At 45.8% G+C, this 18,292-nt stretch overlaps 1 non-coding gene and 1 pseudogene across 1 annotated transcript; both read right to left on the bottom strand.

Moving 5' to 3' along the window:
• Positions 1-1,679: 1,679 nt before the first annotated feature.
• LOC147821489 (mitochondrial inner membrane subdomain organizer 1 pseudogene) lies at positions 1,680-9,531 on the bottom strand (annotated as a pseudogene).
• Positions 7,358-7,494, bottom strand: LOC147821490 (small nucleolar RNA SNORA70). The gene has a single exon (XR_015446988.1). It is a non-coding gene; the product is annotated as a small nucleolar RNA SNORA70 (small nucleolar RNA).
• Positions 9,532-18,292: the final 8,761 nt, after the last annotated feature.

Below are 18,292 nucleotides of genomic sequence, written 5' to 3'. Positions count from 1 at the left end.
GTGCAGTTTCAGGCCTTGGAAAGAGCAGAAAACTTGGAGGAGGAATGAATCAAGTGTGCTGTCCCACTCGGTACCCTCGAAACTCTTTCCTGCTCTGGGAGGCCCTTCCACACCTGGACACAGTGAGGTGAGTCCCAAGGCCCCTCCATCTCCTCGGAGTAGCTCTGAATAAAGCGCTTCTCCTTTTCAGCACGCTTCCCAGGGTTTGGGGGTAGCAGGAGGCCGCCAGGACTTGAACGGCCCGTGAGAAGACAACTTACCAGGTGTCTTCGCTGTAAGGAGCGGAGGAAAGCTGTTTTCCAAGAGGCTGTTCACAGGAGGCGCTCTGTTCCACAACCACCAAAAGGGAAAGGGGCCGGCCGGGGGCTGCTGCGGGCCACCGAGGAGTGCAGGAGCCTGCTGCTGGGTGAGGGCCAAGTACCAGAAGTTGTAGGAAGCAGCATATGGACTGTAGGAGCTGGAGGCTGCAAAGTTAAACATGGTGCAGGAGCCTGAGGTGAGCGCAGGGCTGGCAGGAAGTAGAATCCCTTTCTTCGCACAGTGCCTCTCTAGCGCCCTCTACTGACAGAGTTTCGGCGCCAAGGAGCCAAAGATTAAAAAAAAATAGCCAGACCTGGTGACACAGGGAGGCTGAGACAGGAGGATTGCCTGAGCTACATCGTGCGTTAAAGACCAGCCTGAACTACAAAGTGAGACTCTGTCTCCAAAAAACAAAACAATAAAGTAAACCATAGTGGATTCAAGGCCAACCATAGTGGATTACATAGATGGTATCTAAAAAACAACAAAAGGTCCAGAGGCAGGTGTGGTGGTGCACACTGGTAATCCCAGCGTTTGGGAGGCTGAGGTGAGAGGATCACCACCAGTTGAGCCCAGCCTGGGCTACATGGTGAGTTCAAGGCCAACCTAGAATATATAGCAAGACCCAGTCTCAAAAAAAAAAGAAAAAGAAAAATATATCATGTACAGGTAACATTCCATATGATGAATATGATCATTATGTATATCTAAAGTGTACCAGTAAAATTAATTTCTAAAATATAAAAAAAAACTTAACTCCCAGAAAAAATAAAGTTATTTATATGGTTAACTAATAATCTCAATGGCAACAAGATGAAGACTTTCCTGCATTTGTAAGCTTCGGACAAGCTTCCTACTTCTACCCAACTTGGTCTTTGCTTGTCTCTTTAAGGTCAGCCTGAGGCACCATTGAGACCACCAAGGCAGGCAAAGTTCAAGCAACCGGTGAAGAGTTTATTGCAGTCTGGGTACAGACGGGCCAACGGTGAAAAGACAATTTGCCGGGCTGGGGATTTAGCTCAGTGGTTCTGGCGCCTGCCTTGCATGCGCAAGGTCCTGAGTTCGATCCCCGGTACCAAAAAAAAGAAACAACAATTTGCCTGGAGAGGAGGGTGTGCAGGGTTGACATAGGGGAATGTAGAATGAGGAGAGGGGCACTGGTCGAGAGGGTGGAAAACTTTAGAGTCCCAGGAGTGATGGGCCTGGGGCTGGCTGATAAACAAGGCAGTCATAGGAGCAGGGCAGAGGTGGTTACAGCATTTCGTAGAATCAGCTCCCCCACCCCTCAACAGGGATGGAACTCAGGACCTGGCGCTTGCCAGGCAGGCAGGGCACCACTGAGCTACATCCCCAGCCCAGAGAATCAGCTTTCTTTTTTTTTTAATAAATAATTCCTTTATTATATAAATAATGAAAGTACATAAAGATGGAAAAGTTTTCTTTGAACAAAAATTAAACACAGCTGCTCAACATAACATAACACAATGGCCAATGCTTGGATTTTCTCTTCAAACAATGGTACAACAGCATATATACAGCCTGATAGTGGGAGGGGCCAGCACTGAGGACTGAACCCAGGGCCTTCACACTAAGCTACGTTCCCAATCCTTTTTAAAATTTTGAGATGTCTCACTAAATCTCTAAATTCCCCAGGCTGGGCTGTAACTTTGCTCCTCCTGCCTCAGCCTCCCAGAGTGCTCGGATTACAGGCCTGTGCTACCAAGTCTAGTTCTGGTTTTGTAGTACTTCATTGTTCCTAAAAGCATATTACATCAACCTTTACTTATTTATTTAATTACATCTGATATTACACTAATCATAATCTTTTTAATGTTTAAATACCATTAGAGGGCCGGGGATTTAACTCAGTGGTTTCGCCGCCTGCTGCACAAGTGCAAGGACCCGAGTTCGATCTCCGGTACCAAAAATAAGTGAATAAATAAATAAACACCATTAGAATTCAACTTTGATCATTTGTGGAAATTTCCATGCAGGCTCAGTGAAAAATCTCCACATGTTTACATATTTTCCTCTTCAGAGAAGTCACCTCTAGACCTCTTGGATATATCACTCTTTCCTACAAAAATGTAAGCAACTCATAAGTTCTCTGAATTTCAGTATTGAGTAGTTACTCATGTTGTCTTTCCACGTTTCCTAAGTTCTCAATTTGTCGTAATAACTTCCTTTTATCAAGTTGAAATCTGATCCGTTGCTTTTAAATAACTTTCTTTTTTTCCATATTTCTTTCCAGGAGTCTTCGAGTTTTTCCAAATAACTTTCTTTTTCAGATTCTTCCTTCCATATTCCGTCTCCTTTTTTTTATAGCCGTTAATTCAGTTTTAAGTAATTTTCTGTGAATTGTCCAGTAAGTTTTGGAATTATAATTAAGCCCTTTAACAAGAACAGTTTTGCCAGGCCTCTTTGCAAAATTTCTTCGTTCAGATTCACGCTAAAATATCCACCCTTATTCACTAAAAGGTAGCAAAAGAGCACTGAATTCTCCTTTCCAAGAAGTTGGAACCATAGTACTTGGGACGCTTTGAGCTCTTTCTGTATCCGTACCTTCCCAGCTGCAGTGAGTTCTACTCCAGCCAGCTTAACCAGCAAAACACCACATGACTCTTTTCTCCATGAAGATGTAACAGGTAAAGTGATGGGAATATGTTCAATTTCTAAACCATTCTCAGTTACCCGGTATAATCGTCATCGTAGTTTAACATCCCTTCTTATAAATTCTGCTGGAATATCTGAAGATCTTATCAATTTTGATATCAGTCGAACACGTCTTAGAAATAACATTATTCCACCTATGGCCATCCCAGTGCTGACGTTGCTGCGGCCTCTTCCTGAGCTCGCTCACCGCCGAGCCGGACCGGTGGGCCTGCGGTACCTGGACTAGGCGCAAGTGATCGCCCGCCCACCGCAAGACCAGGCCACCACGTTGGGGGCCCCCCCGGGCCGCCCCGCCTTGTTGGTGGCTTCCCAAGACCGCGCCAGAATCAGCTTTCTTGCAGGTGTGGATGCAGGTAGCAGGTCTGCTTGGGTGGGGATCCGACTTGGGGAACCTGTCAGTCTCCCCTTGCTAGGGAAATCCTAAGTTATGTGCCAACTGCTTTTAACTCATGTACTACTATTTTGAATTTGTATTTCAGTATTTCTCAGAGTAATTATTGTTTCTATCAAAACAACTGAGACAACTGACAGGCTGTCAAGATTTAAAACATTAATTCCATGTAATATTTCATGTTTAAGTGAATCATGCAATTAGCCAACCTGGATTATTTTCACCATTAGACAATAAAAAATAAAGATGTATTGTGGCTTGTAGATTTCTCATTGTAAATTTATAAACATGCATTTTATCAAATTCTTATTCATACTTACAATATCTTATCTAGAATATGATTGAGTTTTAAATATTTACCTTTATTCTACTCAGATGTAATTTCTGTGTTATTTATCAATGTTGTGTAAAAATGTTAGACAGAGTACAAGACTATTGTTTTGTTTTAACCATAGCTTTTGTCTTCTGTATTTCTGGTCCTTTGAAATCTTGGGACCTTATAAACACTGGAAGGGAACGTGCCCACCGATAGCAAACACCTTGCCACTGATGCAGTCTTTATATGCAATCAGTCCGTCCTCCGCACTCCCAACCGGCTCCTTTCTTGGGTTCTCACCCTTCAGCTACTCCCCTCTGCCCTGATCATCCCAGGGTCAGATGCCAGACAAGGAAATGCAGCCTCTATGCCTCAGAGCCCACTGAAATTACTCCAACTAGCTGACCCTAACACCAGCTTACCTTGCTATATCTGTTCTTTCCAACAGAAATCACCGTACGTTACCTGCCTGCCTTTCTCCCTCATTCTCCCCACCTCCAGACTGACCCTGGGACTTGCCCACTGGCCCTGCATGCCCTTTTCCTCCCTGAAATAAACTATCTTTTCAATGGCAGTTGTCTCCTGGACTGTCGGTTTCATTATATTTGAGTAATAAAATCTACTTTTTAAAACACACACACACAATCTTACCTACAGCCTTCGACCCCTCCCCTAAGTTTAGGATCATAAAGCAAAAACATCCCAGGTCTTTGGTGCAGCACCCTCCTCCCTTCTTGAGTGCACCAGACCCCTGTATAAAACCTGCTATGTTGTCTTCCTGCTGTTATAAACAGCACACATGAAACCACTTGTTTTCGTGAGGAAAAGAAAAGTTTATTCCAGTGAACAGAGACTAAAATCAAGGATAGGTTCTAGCAGCTAGCACGGAAAGAAAACTAGGCTTCTATAGATTTGGGGGAAGGGGCTATAGTCATAAGGAATGTTAATGATTTGGGTGCCTGAGGACAGTCTGCGCTGGTGTATGGACAATCACTGGCCTTCTTGGTACCAGAGGGACTGTGTACTTCCCATTTGTCCTATTTACCGAGAGGTTGCTGTTGTTTGCTAAAAGCAGCCTGTTTGCTTTGTCCTGTTTGTTCACTTAGGCCAGCCATGACCCCTGCTGCCTGCATTGTGTCTTCCCTTCACTGCAGGTCCCCCGCCGCCATCTCGCGGGGACTCCTAGAATCCAGACGTTTCCACCCTTCACAATGCACCCCCAATCCCAGAAAGAGTCTCCTTAAGCCTCTCAGGCTGGTCCCAAACTCTGGGTGCAAGCGTTCCTACTGCAGCTCCTAAGTACAAGCCTTTTTTGTGGAGACAGGTCTCACCATGTAGTTCAGGCTGGCTTCGAACTCCTGAGGGCTAAGATTGCATAGAGCATGCGCCACCATGGCCCGCCATTGTCTCCATATTTTGAATACCACAGGAAACCACTATTATTGGTTTGTACACTCCATGCTTTAGATTTTGTCATACATTTGCCACTTTTATACTCAATTTTTTCTTGTATCAGTGAGCTTTTTTCCTATAGTATAGCCTTTAGCCTTAAGTGTATCTTTTAATATTTGTCTGTTGCTGATTGTTTTTGTATAACGTGTGTGTGTGTGTGTGTGTGTGTGTGTGTGGTACTGGGGATTGAACACATGGCCTTCTCACTGAGCTATATCCCATCCCTTTTTTATTTCTTATTTTGAGATATTGTCTCATTAATTTGCTAAATTGCCCAGACTGGGTTTGAATTTGGGATCCTCCTATCTCAGCCTCTCAGAATGCTGGGATTACAAACAAGTGTGCACCACCACACCCAGCAATTTCTCACTATTTATGGGGGACCAATATTCCACTTTTTTTTTTTTTTTTTTTTGGTATTGGGGATCGAACTCCAGACCTTGCACTTAGGAGGCAGGCGGTGGAACCACTGAGCTAAATCCCCGGCCCATCCACATTCTTAAATTTTTCTTTTTCTTTTCCTTTTTTGGTACCAGGGGTCGAACTCAGGTCCTTGCACTTTTGAGGCAGGCAGCAGAACCACTGAACTAAATCCCCAGCAATTACTGCTTTTTTTTTTTTTTTTTTGGTACCAGGGATCGAACTCCGGACCTTGCCCTTGGGAGGCAGGTGGCAGAACCACTGAGCTACATCCCCAGCCCCACATTCTTGATTCTCTCCAGTCAGAAGTGTGGAAGTGGGACTGGCAGAAAGTCAATCCACAGTGACAGCACAGTTGCAGTGAACCTAGCTGCTTGCTCATCAGGCTATATGCACAGCACATATTAAGTGGCCATAACATTGCATCCAGGCTAAGCCACACATAGTAGTAAACCATAAACACGCCCTGGATCCGGAGCACAAACATTCCCCAAGGTCTGGGACGTTTTCTCGGAGTTGCTGGGTGCAGGTGTGCTTACCTCAAACCATAAGGGCCCTATGGGAGGACTGGAGTAGTGACCTTGTCAAATTAGCCCTTTAATGTACAACGCTTACATAACAGAGTGAAACGCGGCACAAGCTGCCCTAAGGAAAGCCTTTCTGGAACACTGGTTTTCGTCACCCTCTGCCCCTCCACATCCCCAAACCCAGTCTTCTGCCCTGATGGTGCAGTCCTCTCCTGGAAGTCACCACGGCTCTCTTGCAGTCTATCAATAAACTTCACTTTTCTCTCTTCCTTGACTATCAGTAAATTCTTTCACTGTTTTTCAATCATGCCTCACACAGCAAGAATGGGAAGGGAAACAAGAGACAAGGGCGAGGAAGGGAGGCAGGGAAGAGACCTGGAGAGTTAAGGTGCGTTGTGTAGACGTGCCAACTTTGCAAGATGAATTTAATCGCTATGTACTGCAAACACGTATTGATAAAAATTAAAAAACTGTTCTCTGGGGTGAAAAACTAAAAGTGTAAATAAGGATCAAAATGTATAATTGATATTGTGTAATAGGAAGGAAAGGTCTAAAGGAGCAGGGGAAGTGGGAGGGGAAGGGGAAAGGAAAGAAGGGAAAAGAGAAAGTATGAGAAAAGGAAAAAATGGAAACAAAGTCTTTGTAAAGAAGGAAGGGTGGAGGGGGTGAAGGGAGGGCTAGGAATGGGGAAAGAATAAGAACCAAGATGCATCATGTAAAGGTACAATTCCCAGTGATGAGTGTAACTGTACTGTATACCTAAAATGTACCAGTAAACTTAATGGGAAAAAAAATTTTTTAATTAAAAATTGGCTGGCTGTGGCCTGCACATGCCTGTAATCCCAGCAGGAGGCTGAGGTTGGAGGATCGCCATGAGTTCAAGGCCAACCTGGACTACATAGTGAGCTCAAGGCCGCCTGTACTACATGGCAAGACCCTGTTTCCAAAAGCTAGAATGAATGAATGAATGAATGAATGAATAAATAATTTTTTTAAAAGTTCTTAGAGACAACGGCATTCGCCTTGGCCAAGGAGTTTCTGGACCCACCCACCGTGTGAACAGCCCCCACACTGTCCACTGACACTGCAGGTGACCTTGTCAATCTTGTCCACACTCATCTGGTTGGACATCTGGCCCCAGGCACCAAGGATGTGGTCGCCAGTGGTGCATTTTTGCAACAGGTACAAGTTGGGTCCTTGACCTTGGGGTGGGGGGCGCTGCATGTCTAGGCCACACTAGCTGCCTCGACTACCAGCACACGCAGGGTCTGCTTGAAAGGCTGTCTCTGAAGTACCTCAGGGTGACCCACAGGAGCAACAGGCTGCACTGTCTGCCCAGAGGCCGCTATTTGTGTGGCTACTGTCCATCGGGCCTCCCCAGGTGAAAGAAGCCCTGTTGACTTACCTGGCTGCAGATTTTATTTTTTCTATTTGTATTTATTTAAGTATTTATTTTTTGAGCTACTGTATTAGGGATTGAACCTTTGCACTAAGCAACATCCTCAGGCTGCTTGAACCTACAATCCTGAGGCCAGGCTCCCAAAGTGCTGGGATTACTGGTGTGAACCACCACACCTGACTAAACCCAATTTAATTCGTCTCTTTTTTGTCTTTGGGATTTTATATTCTGGATATTCTCTTGCAGTTCTATCTTTAAAATCACTAATAATTCCTACAACTTTCTCAAAGATTCTGTGAAACCCATGAACTAAGTGCTTAATTTTGAGCATAATGATTTTCATTTCTGGAATTTTTCTCCCCTGATTAAGAATGGCCATAAATTCTTTGTTATTTTCCCTGTTGAGAGATGGAGTCTCACTCCTGTCTGAATCAGGGCTGGATTTAGTGACTTGTCTGACCATAGAATGCACTGGCACTGGGGAACTAGGGTTTATAAGGCCAGATCACCAGAAATTTGTGGCTTCCACCTGGGCATTTTGAAATGCTTGCTCTGAAGATGCTCTCCTAGAAAACCCAGCCATCCTACTAAAAAGGCAAAATCCATGAGGGCATGGGGCAGAAGTTCCCACTGAGATCCCAGTAGGTGGGCAGTACCAATGTAAGCCATGCCAGTGAACTGTGGACCCAACCCAGCTGAGTCTTTAGATGACCGTCATCCCAGCAGACAATTCCAACCTTGGTAGTCACACCAAAGAAGGAACTCAAATCAATGCCAGATACACGCAGTACTTCTCTTTCTCTTCTTTTTCTTTCTTCTCCTTTTTTTTTTTTGGTACCGGTGTTTGAACTCAGGACCTTGTGCTTGCTGAAAGTGTGGTGCCACTGAGCTAAATCCCCAGCCCAATCTTTTCCATGCCATCCTTTCTTCAACTTTTGTTTAGTTTGTTTTGTTTTTTGAGACAGGGTCTCACCATGTAGCCCTTGCTGCCCTAGAACTTGCAGCAATCCTCCTGCCTCAGCTTCCTGAAGTGCTGGCATTACAGCCATGTGCCACTATGCCCAGCTTTGTCCATCTTCTTTTTTCTTATTAAACCCTAGAGTTGTGGAAACTTCATTTTTCTGTCCCTTTTGCTGTAAGTTTTATTATTTTCCTTCAGGACATACAAGAATTAATTTTAGCCAGGTGTGGTGGCTTAGACTGTGACCCCAGCACTTGGAGGTCTGAGGCAGGAGGATCGCTGTGAGTTTGAGGACAGCCTAGGTTATCCAGTGAGTTCAAGGCCAATCTGAACTACATAGTGAAACCCTGTCTCAAAAACTATATAAATAAATAAATAAATAAATAAATTTTAGACTATAAAGAGGGGATGGAAATGGGGTAAATACCAGTTAATACAGTTGGAATTCATGGGAATTCCATATATAGTATCCAAAACACTGAAAGACTTTTTTTTTTGGTACCAGGGATCAAACTCAGGACCTTGCACTTGTGAGGCAGGTATAGTGGCACTGAGCTAAATCCCCGGCCTTTGACAGACTTCTTAAAAATTAAGTTTATTGGAACATTTTAGGTATATATGAAAGACTGATTTTTGTTTATTTCTCTATTTATTTTGGGGACTGAGGATTGAACCTAGGGATTTCAAACTGAGCTATGTTCCCAGGTCTTTTTAAGAGTTTTTGTTTTGTTTTTTTAACTTTTGAGGCAGGAGCTGGATGTGGTGGTGCCTGCCTGTAATCCCAACACTTGGGAGGCTGAAGCAGGGCCAGCCTGGACTACATAGTGAGACCCTGTCTCAAAAAAAAAGAGATAAATTTGGAGGCAGGGTCTTGCTAAATTGCCCCAGCTGAACTTGCCACCCTCCTGCCTCAGTCTCCCATAGTGATAGCAGTATATTATGTACCACTATGCTCTGCTAGGCTTTATTAAGACCAAAATTGATGAAGTTGTCCTATAGAGTTACTGATGAATGATTCATAATTTATGTAAAGCTAGAAAGATAATTCTATCAATTGAACTTCTATACTGTGTTAGTAATCGTAGGGATAGAGCCCTGTAGGCAGGGAACGATGAGGGACACAGCCCCCTACCCCACCCCACCCCCCCAAGGAGTTCAGATAGCTGGCAGAACAGGCTTAACCACCCGTGAAAAGCTGACAGTCTGTGGTTGCACCTCCTCTGCACGCCGTACCCTGCAAAGTTTGGTTTGCTAAAATCAAAAGGAAAAAGAACCTTAGCCCTAAGATGTAAAAGGCTCCTGAAAAGACCCTTGCCTGTTGTCCCTAGCAAGGAGCTAAGTTAATCATTAACCAGTCAAGTAGGGGCGCCCTCAGCCCAGAGGCAGGATAGACCCCCAACTACTATAAAACCAGCATCTTGCCCCCGCCCCCAATGGTGGCTCTGTTTCGGGCACCCCTGCTTGTCTCTCTGAGAGAGGGCAGTTGTACTCCTGCATGCTTGCTGAATAAAAGTACAACTTTGCTTCTATGCTTTCGGTCTCTATTTGATTCTTCCACAACCTTCTGTGTCTTCGGAAGAGTCAGGCCTGCAACTGCTGGGACTCTCCACCTGTCCCCCCAGCCACGTCATAATCATTTGCCGTGCCAAAACTAAATCATGTGGAAATCTTGGTTTGGAGGAGGAAGACTAATACTTCTTTCAGCCTAAAGCTGTATTTGTTTCTCAGGAAAACACTACTTGAACCATAGTTTACTCAAACAAATAGGGCTGGCTCATTGGTAGACTGCGTGACTAGTAGGTGCTGGGTTCAATCCACAGCATCAAAAATAAATCAATAAAAAATAAATTCCCCGGCGGGGATTTAGCTCACTGGTTCCGCCGCCTGCCTTGCAAGCACAAGGTCCTGAGTTCAATCGCTGGTACCAAAAACAAAAACAAAAACAAAAATTGCCAGCCCAGGGATTTAGCTCAGTGGCACTGTGCCTGCCTCACAAGCGCAAGTCCTGGGTTCAATGCTGGTACCGAAAAAAATTAATTAATTAATTAATTAATTAATTGCTGGGCATGGTGGTGCACGCCTGTAATCCCAGAACCGTAGAGGCTAAGGCAGGAGCATAAAATGGTTTCTTCAAATTTTAGGTGGGGAAATGCTATTTTTATTAGTTCCTTTTTTTATTAGTATGCTTGTGTGATACATAATAAATACATTCATCTTTCAAAATTTGGTACATAACCATATTGCATCTTATTTATTTTTTTCTTCCCTTTCCATATGTGGGTGAATTCTAAAACAATATACCTTTATTAACTTTGACATAACTAAATAATAAGCAATTATTCCCCATATGCTGCTACTACTGCTGATAACATATTTTGTATATTTTATTTTTTTGGTTGTTTATTTTTGTTTTTTTGAGATAAGGTCTTGCTATGTAGTTCAGGCTGGCCTCGGTCTCATGATGATCCTTCTGCCTCAGCCTCCTGAGTGCTGGGATTGCAGATATTGTGGAGTTTTTGCTTATTATGTGCTATATGTATCATTCTTGGCACTTAAATGTACTTTCTAATTTAATCTTCACAAGGACAAAAGGAAGGAGCTGAGGACATAGCTCAGTGGTATTCTAGTACCTCTTTTCTTTTCTTTTCTTTAGTAAGAGCACTACAGATAACTTCAGTATAATGCCAAATGCTAATATTCAGAAGTTATTTTTGTGAAAGGTTAACCAACAAAAAATTCCAGTATAAATGAAAAACACCTTGTAATCTTGATAAATCTTACTGGATCATCCAGCACTTGGGAAACTGAGGCAAGAGGATCACTGTAAGCTCAAGGCCACCCTGGACTACTAGGGAGACCCTGTCTCAAAAACATCAAACAAAACAACAACAAAAAAACTTACTGAAGCACCGTACTGGCCACTGCAAGATATGTCAGTCAAAGCCTGGGCGTCTGGAGATTCCTGGAGGACATGACCCCATCCTTAGTGCAGGTGTAGGATGGGCTTACTTCTGTAACCATAAATCAACCACTCATGTGCAGCATGCCTGGCAAAGTCACACAGCTGTTGTTTTTCAGTATGCCTTATTATGTGATAACAGCTACTATAACTGCTGGGAAAATAAAGAAGCTTTGCTACTGCTGCTACTTGTAGCAATGTCTGCCCAACATGCTTTCTTTTCTTTGGGACTCTCACCTGAAAACACAACCCTTCAGCCACTTGATCCTGACACTTGGTGTAGTTGGCAGGATGCAGAGATGAGTGTCCCTGTGGTGTCTGCAGAACCAGCACCCAATAGCAAGGGGGAACCCAGGGGAGCTGCTGATATGAGCTCCCTAGACTTGTTCTGGATGCCGGTGGCTACTTTCTAGGCAGCTTGAAAATCTCTGGAGGACTAGGAGGCAGTCCGCCTGACACCGGAGATGTTTCATAGGCTTTGGAAATGCTAAAGACACAGATTCCTTTCCCCCACCATGAATCAGTGGGACAGGCATCTTGGTTGTTTTTCACTCTCTTCCACCGTGTGAGGCAGGAGGCAGGAGATCTTGTCCAGCAGGTGAACCAATTGCAGTGAAAAGAGGAAAACTGGAGCAATGTCAGGCTGCTACAGAGGTCATGCTGAAGGTCACAAAAAGCTCTGCTTCTTCCTGGAGCGTAAGTCCCTATCACAGGGAGTGTCCTCTAATGCTGCGGACACGACCTGCTATCAGACAAGAGGTGGAAATAGAGCTGCCTTTGGCCCATGGCAGGATTACAGATATGAAATTGCAGGAGCTGGCAAAACAATTAAAGCAAAGGGTGAGTGACACTGTGCCTGCATGGCTGCTATGGCTATAGGATGAAGGGGTTGATAACATGGGGTTAAACCCATGAGAAATGCTCCAAATAGCCAGCATAGCTGGCACCCCCTGCATGCACTGAATTTTGCAAGGTGCACAGAGACTGGCCCATGGTGTGGGGGATGGGGCAGACCTTGGTAAACTGGTTGATGGCAGCAGCCCATTTGGTTTGGGCAAACCTAGGTGACTTGCTGGAGCAAGTTACTAAATGGGCAACCCACCTGGACTTGGTAGGTGTGCTGTGAAAAATGGGCATGCGTGCCAGATGATGTTTGCTGCCCAATATTGTAGCCCTGATGAGGAACTGCTCACAGTGCTCATGAAAGATTTGATTCTAGCCAGCAGCCTGTAGGGGACAAGGGAAGGGGACGTTACCAGAACTTCTGCAGTGAGTTCTGGCCTCCTGCGAGCCACGGCAGCACACGGCGAATTACAGGAAAGGTAGAAAAATGAGACTGAGAAGAAGCTGAGCTTCGGGTCTGAACAGGGCTGCTCTGGGCAGCAAAGACAAAGCCCCCAACTTACCACACCTTTTATTCAGTACATCGGGAGAAACAAATGTAACAAAATGACTTGCAGAGAGTTCAATAGTTCACATTGGGATAAACAAGGTGTAACGGAAGGCTTGCAGAGAGTTCAGTACATCTCCGGCAAACGAGATGTTAATCAGTCCAAGAACAATGAGGAACTGAGCAGATGTTTGTTCTCCCAGGATGTTTCTTGTCCTGGAGAATCACAGCATCACTGGATCACTGAAGTCTCAGTTGTGACCGGAGGCCAAACTGGAGTTATTCTGTAGCTGGGCTGTAGGCAAGAGAACTAGGCTAACCAAATGATTTTTCCCTAGAATTATGTAGCATTGCTCCCAACAGCAGCCAGGCTGGCATCTTTGGCATGGTGGCAGCCCTGCTGACACCTTTTGTGGCTTGCCTGATTCACAATGCAGTAGACGCCTTGGCATGACTGGGTGACATAGAGGTGGAAATACCAGGGTAAGGTGAGACCTGTCAAGACACAGCCACCAAAAGAAAAGAAATGAGCGGCCCCAGGAAGAGCAGGATCAACTCCACAGGGACAGATGCTTGGTCTGTTAAAGGTAAGCCGATGCCAAATCTGGGCAGACCTGATAGCAGCCAGCTTAGCAGCTAAGATAGATGGGTAGTCCTTGTTGTCTTTGAGGAAGCAATTGCACTCTGACCAGCAATACTGAGCCCAAAGGTCAATGTGGCCCAGAGAAACAGGATGAGATGATGCTGGCAGCTTTTTATCCAGACTAAGAGACAGGCTGAGGCACTCAGTTGCTAGGGACCCTGGGAGATAGGAGGCATCATGTAGTATTAACTATTTATTGATCCCTGAAAAATATGCAGCATGTGGTGGCATTGGTAGATACTGGAGCCAATTCAATGCTGATTTATGGCAACCCAGACCATTTCACAGGACCCACTGCACACATAGAAGGGTATGGAGGTCACTATATCATGATCTAGAAGGCCAAGGCGACCTTGAGCATCAGGCATTTTTCCCCACACCTGCACAATGTCTATATTTTCCCAATTTCTAAATACATCCTGAGGGTGAACATACTGATTAGTGCCCAGTTGGACACCACACAGGGAGAATTCCATTTGTGGATCCTCATGGTAAAAACCATTGTCCGAGGATATCCTCATCACACACCACTGACTCTCCCATAGGCAACTCTGGTTGTGTGTGTGAAGCAGTATCGCCTGCCTGGGAGTCATGAGAAAATAGGACAGACTGTTTTGAAATTGGAAGAGGCTGGGGTGATATGTGTTGCACAAAGTCCTTTCAATTCGCCAGTTTGGCCCTTGCAGAAGCCAGACAAAATGTGGAGAATGACTGTGGACTAGCAGGAACTGAACAAAATGACTCCTCTGTTGCATGTGATGATACCTAATATTGCAGACTTGATGGGACTGGCTCACCTTGACACTCGGTTGATAGTTAGGTAGTGAACTTGGCCAACACTTTCTTTGCTAACACTATCATGCCTGATAGTCAGGACCAATTTGTTTTCACCTGGGAGGACAGGCAATGGACCTTTCAGGTGTTGCGACAAAGATATTTGGATAGCCCTACTTTGTGTCATGGCCTGGTGGCCAAGGACCTGGCCACCTGGCCCAAGCCACACTGTGTCTTTGTTCCACTGTATTGATGATGTTATGTTAACCTCTGATTGCCTTACAGATTTGGAAGCTGTGGAACACAGTCTGAAAGAAGCTTTGCTGGCCTGAGAGTGGGCCATCAAAAAAGATAAGGTCCAGACACCTGGCTTGTCTGTCAGATTCTTGGGTGTTATCAGGTTAGGAAAGACAAAAGTAATCCTGGATGCAATAATTGATAAGATTCAGGCACACCCCAGACCGACAACCGTATGCCAGATACAAACATACGTGGGGTTGCTAGGTTTCTGGCAGAATTTCATACCGCACCTAGCTACTTTATTATGCCCATTATACCAGATGACCTAGAAGAGTGTGACGTGAGACTAGACTGATGCAGCAGAAGCTGCTTTTCAGGACTTGAAAAAGGGCAGTCATGCAAGTACAAGCCTTACAAATTATTGACCCTACTTGCCTTTTTTCCTAACTGTGAACATGTATGACACTGGGTTTGGCTGGGGCTTATGGCAAAAGCTAGGGAAGCAGAAGCACCCTATTGGCTTTTGGTCACAGTTGTGGAAAGGAGTTGAAATCAGGTATTCCCTGAGTTGGCAGCAGTATATATTGCACTGCACTCTTGTGAAGGAATCATAGGGCAGCAGATGATGGAAGTGCAGACTAGGTACCGAATAGAGGGCTGGGTATGCAGATGGATGTCCCGTCCCAGGAAGGAGTGGAATGGCCCAGGCCCCTACCCTCGCTTGATGGGGAACATATCTACAGCAGAGAGCATCCTTTTTGTTCAGCCTATTGGCAGCCAAACTGGCAGCTGTTCTGGGACCTGTGACGTATATGGCCCAAGAAACCACACAGGATGATGGACTATATATAGGTTATAACCCCTATCCCCAATGTGGAAGGGAAAAAGGGATCCCCAGCTGAGGCCTGGTATACTGATGGCTCTAGTCAAGGCACAGTCTCACAATAGACAGCAGTCGCTGTCCACCCCAGTACAGAAACACTCTGGTTTGAGGTTGGGACAGGCAAGTCAAGCCAATGGGCAGAGTTGTGAGCAGTGTGGCTACTTGTCATGCATGAGGACAAACCTCTGCGTGTTTTCACAGACAGTTGGGCAGAATTCCGAGGGCTGATGCTCTGGTTACCAACCTGCGCAGCCCAAGACGGGCAGATAGGGCATCGACCCCTATGGGGTGCTAAGTCATGACGAGACTTATGGGAGCATGGCCAGACTGTAACACATGTGGTATACCATGTGTCAAGGCATAGGCCTCTGCTTTCACCAGGGAATGATTTAGCAGACTCCTTGACAAAGGTAGTAGCTCTTCTAGGGCCACCCTCAGTAGCAGTGCCTTGGCTTCATAAGAAACTGGAGCACTTAGGGCTCTGCACCATGCAAGCTGCAGCACAGCGATGGCACTTGGATTTGACTCCTACAGAAGCAAGAGCACCAGTGAAGGTGTGGCCTCTATGTGCTCAGCTGCCCCGTTGGAGGAGGAGGGTGCCCATGCAATTGGGTGCAATACTGAGAGAACTCCATGCCCTGCAGCAATGGCAGGGAAATTATATTGGGCCCTAACCTCTCACAGGGACACAAGTATGGTCTAATTGCTGTGGATACTGCCACAGGTGTAGGCTACCCTGTGCCCTCTGCTGACAAGGCCCATACCATTAAGGTATTACAGTGATTGAATGCAGCATAGGAGATGTTGCTAGAAATAGCATCTGACTGGGGAACCCATTTTACAGGGGCACAGGTGCAACAGTGGGCCAGAGACAATGGTATCACCTGGCACTTTCATGTGCCCTACCAGCCACAAGCTGCTGGTATGGTTGAGAGGTATAACACTCTTGAAAACTAAGCTGGCCTATTTGGCTACAAAGTTTATCGGGCGGTTATGGGCCACAGGCTGTTTCCCCCAGCGTACAGGTGACAGCCCACTGGATTACCTTCTGAAAGCACAGCTGATGTGTCTGTGAATTTGACAGGCAGAGCAAAGGTCCTAAGGTGGTAAAAGGGGCTTTAATCCTCCCCATGCTGGAGCCTATGCATCTGAGGACCTGGTACTAATGGACTTGAGACCTTCCCCTGCTGGGCAACTGGGAGTTCCTCTTGGAGCCCTGTGGGGAGGGACTGTGCCATGCCATAGAGGTACAACCTTGGATTACAACATGGCCCTCGAAGGCCTCAGTATGCTCCCCACTGGATGCCAGGGTCACCATCCTAAAGGGAAGTGACATTGAGGCTGCTTGGCCTATTCCCGTGGGGGTGATAGACCTGGCTCCAACCCCCTTGCCTCCAGTGGCAATGGGGAGCCAGGTCTGGTATTCTAAACTGGGAGATAGAATGATCCCAGCCACCATCCTATCCCTGGATGAGCATTTGGCCTGGATCTTCCCTGAAGGACAAGACCTTCCTATGATGGTTTCTCCTGGCCTGTCCTTCCAACCAGGATGAGTCAAGCCAACAGCATCGTCTCCTGGGCACACATTTGCTCATGTGCACCAGCACTCACACTGTTGGGTGTACATAGAACTGATGGATGCAGCCAAGAGTCTTCCATGGAGAGATGCACTTGCGTCCCTGCTCAATTGGATGGACTGGAAACAACAGAACTGCACTGGCCCTGCCTGGGATCAGTGATCCCAGGCTGTCAAGGCACTGATCAGGAAAAGCACAACACCCCACAAGGACTGGGACCTGTGACGTACAATGGCTGGGGGTGGATGACATCTAACAAGTAATGTTAGATGTCACCCCACTGTGTATTAAAGAGGTCAGTGCATCAGTGGGGAATCACACAGTGGGATGTATACCACTTGTGTAACAACACATCACACGTGAATGACACAAATGTCTGGTGGAACAGCCATAAGCTTATAGGTACAATGGCCACTGATTGGCCCATTGTGGATGCCTTATGGATCTGTGGCACTACGAGTTGGCCAAACCTCCCCACACACTGGATGGGGCACTGCACCTGGGGATTTCCCTATATTAAGGGCACTCTCAGGCCCACTCTGATAAACACACCCCATAATTGGGATGCTGTGTATCACAGTTGGCATTGAGCTAAACAAATGGCCTGGTGGTTCTATGCTATGGCTATTCTGATGTCAGGGGCAGGGACTATAGACCTAGCCCTCCAAGTTGAAGTTCTGGCTTAACACATGGTGCAAGTCCTGAATATCATGTACCAGTCTTTGATGTTGTTCACGGACAAAACATCTCAGATGAGAAAGGTGGTGTTACAGAACTGCATGGCTCTGGACTTGCTGACTGCACTTGTATCCTACATACAGGGTGCTGCATTTTTATTCTTGACCACTGGACACAGTACAAGAGGCCTTGCAAGAAATGGATATAGAGCTGTCTGCTATCCAGCCTTGTAACAAGAACTCCTGACCCAATAGTGGAAATCCCTGGGATCCACCTGGTGCTAGGTGGCTCTCAGTGGCACTGTGATAACTGTGGGGTTGGTGGTTATGTGTTGTTCCCTACATTGCTGTTGTGGACTCTGCACACAAGGGGTAGCCCTGTGTGCCACTCACACAAAATGAGGACCTGATCTGTGAGGGGGTGGGATGTGGGAACTGTTGAAAGATATTTCAGCCAAAGCTCGGGTATCTGAGGATTCTCGGAGGACATGACCCCATCCTTAGTGCAGGTGCAGGATGGGCTTACTCACATAACCATAAATCAACCACTCACATGCAGGATGACCTTCAAGGAAACACAGCTGTTGTTTTTCAGTGCGCCTTGTTATGTGATAACAGCTACTATAATTGCTTGGCTCAGAAGCCTTGCTACTGCCGCTATTTGTGTCAATATCTGCCCCACATGCTTTCTCTTCTTTGGGACTATTATC

The sequence above is a fragment of the Heterocephalus glaber genome, unplaced genomic scaffold (assembly GCF_053883595.1).
Source record: "Heterocephalus glaber isolate CG9 unplaced genomic scaffold, H.glaber_assembly_v1.0 deba00001733, whole genome shotgun sequence".
NCBI lineage: Eukaryota > Metazoa > Chordata > Mammalia > Rodentia > Bathyergidae > Heterocephalus > Heterocephalus glaber.
This window is presented reverse-complemented; position numbering and strand designations above follow the sequence as displayed.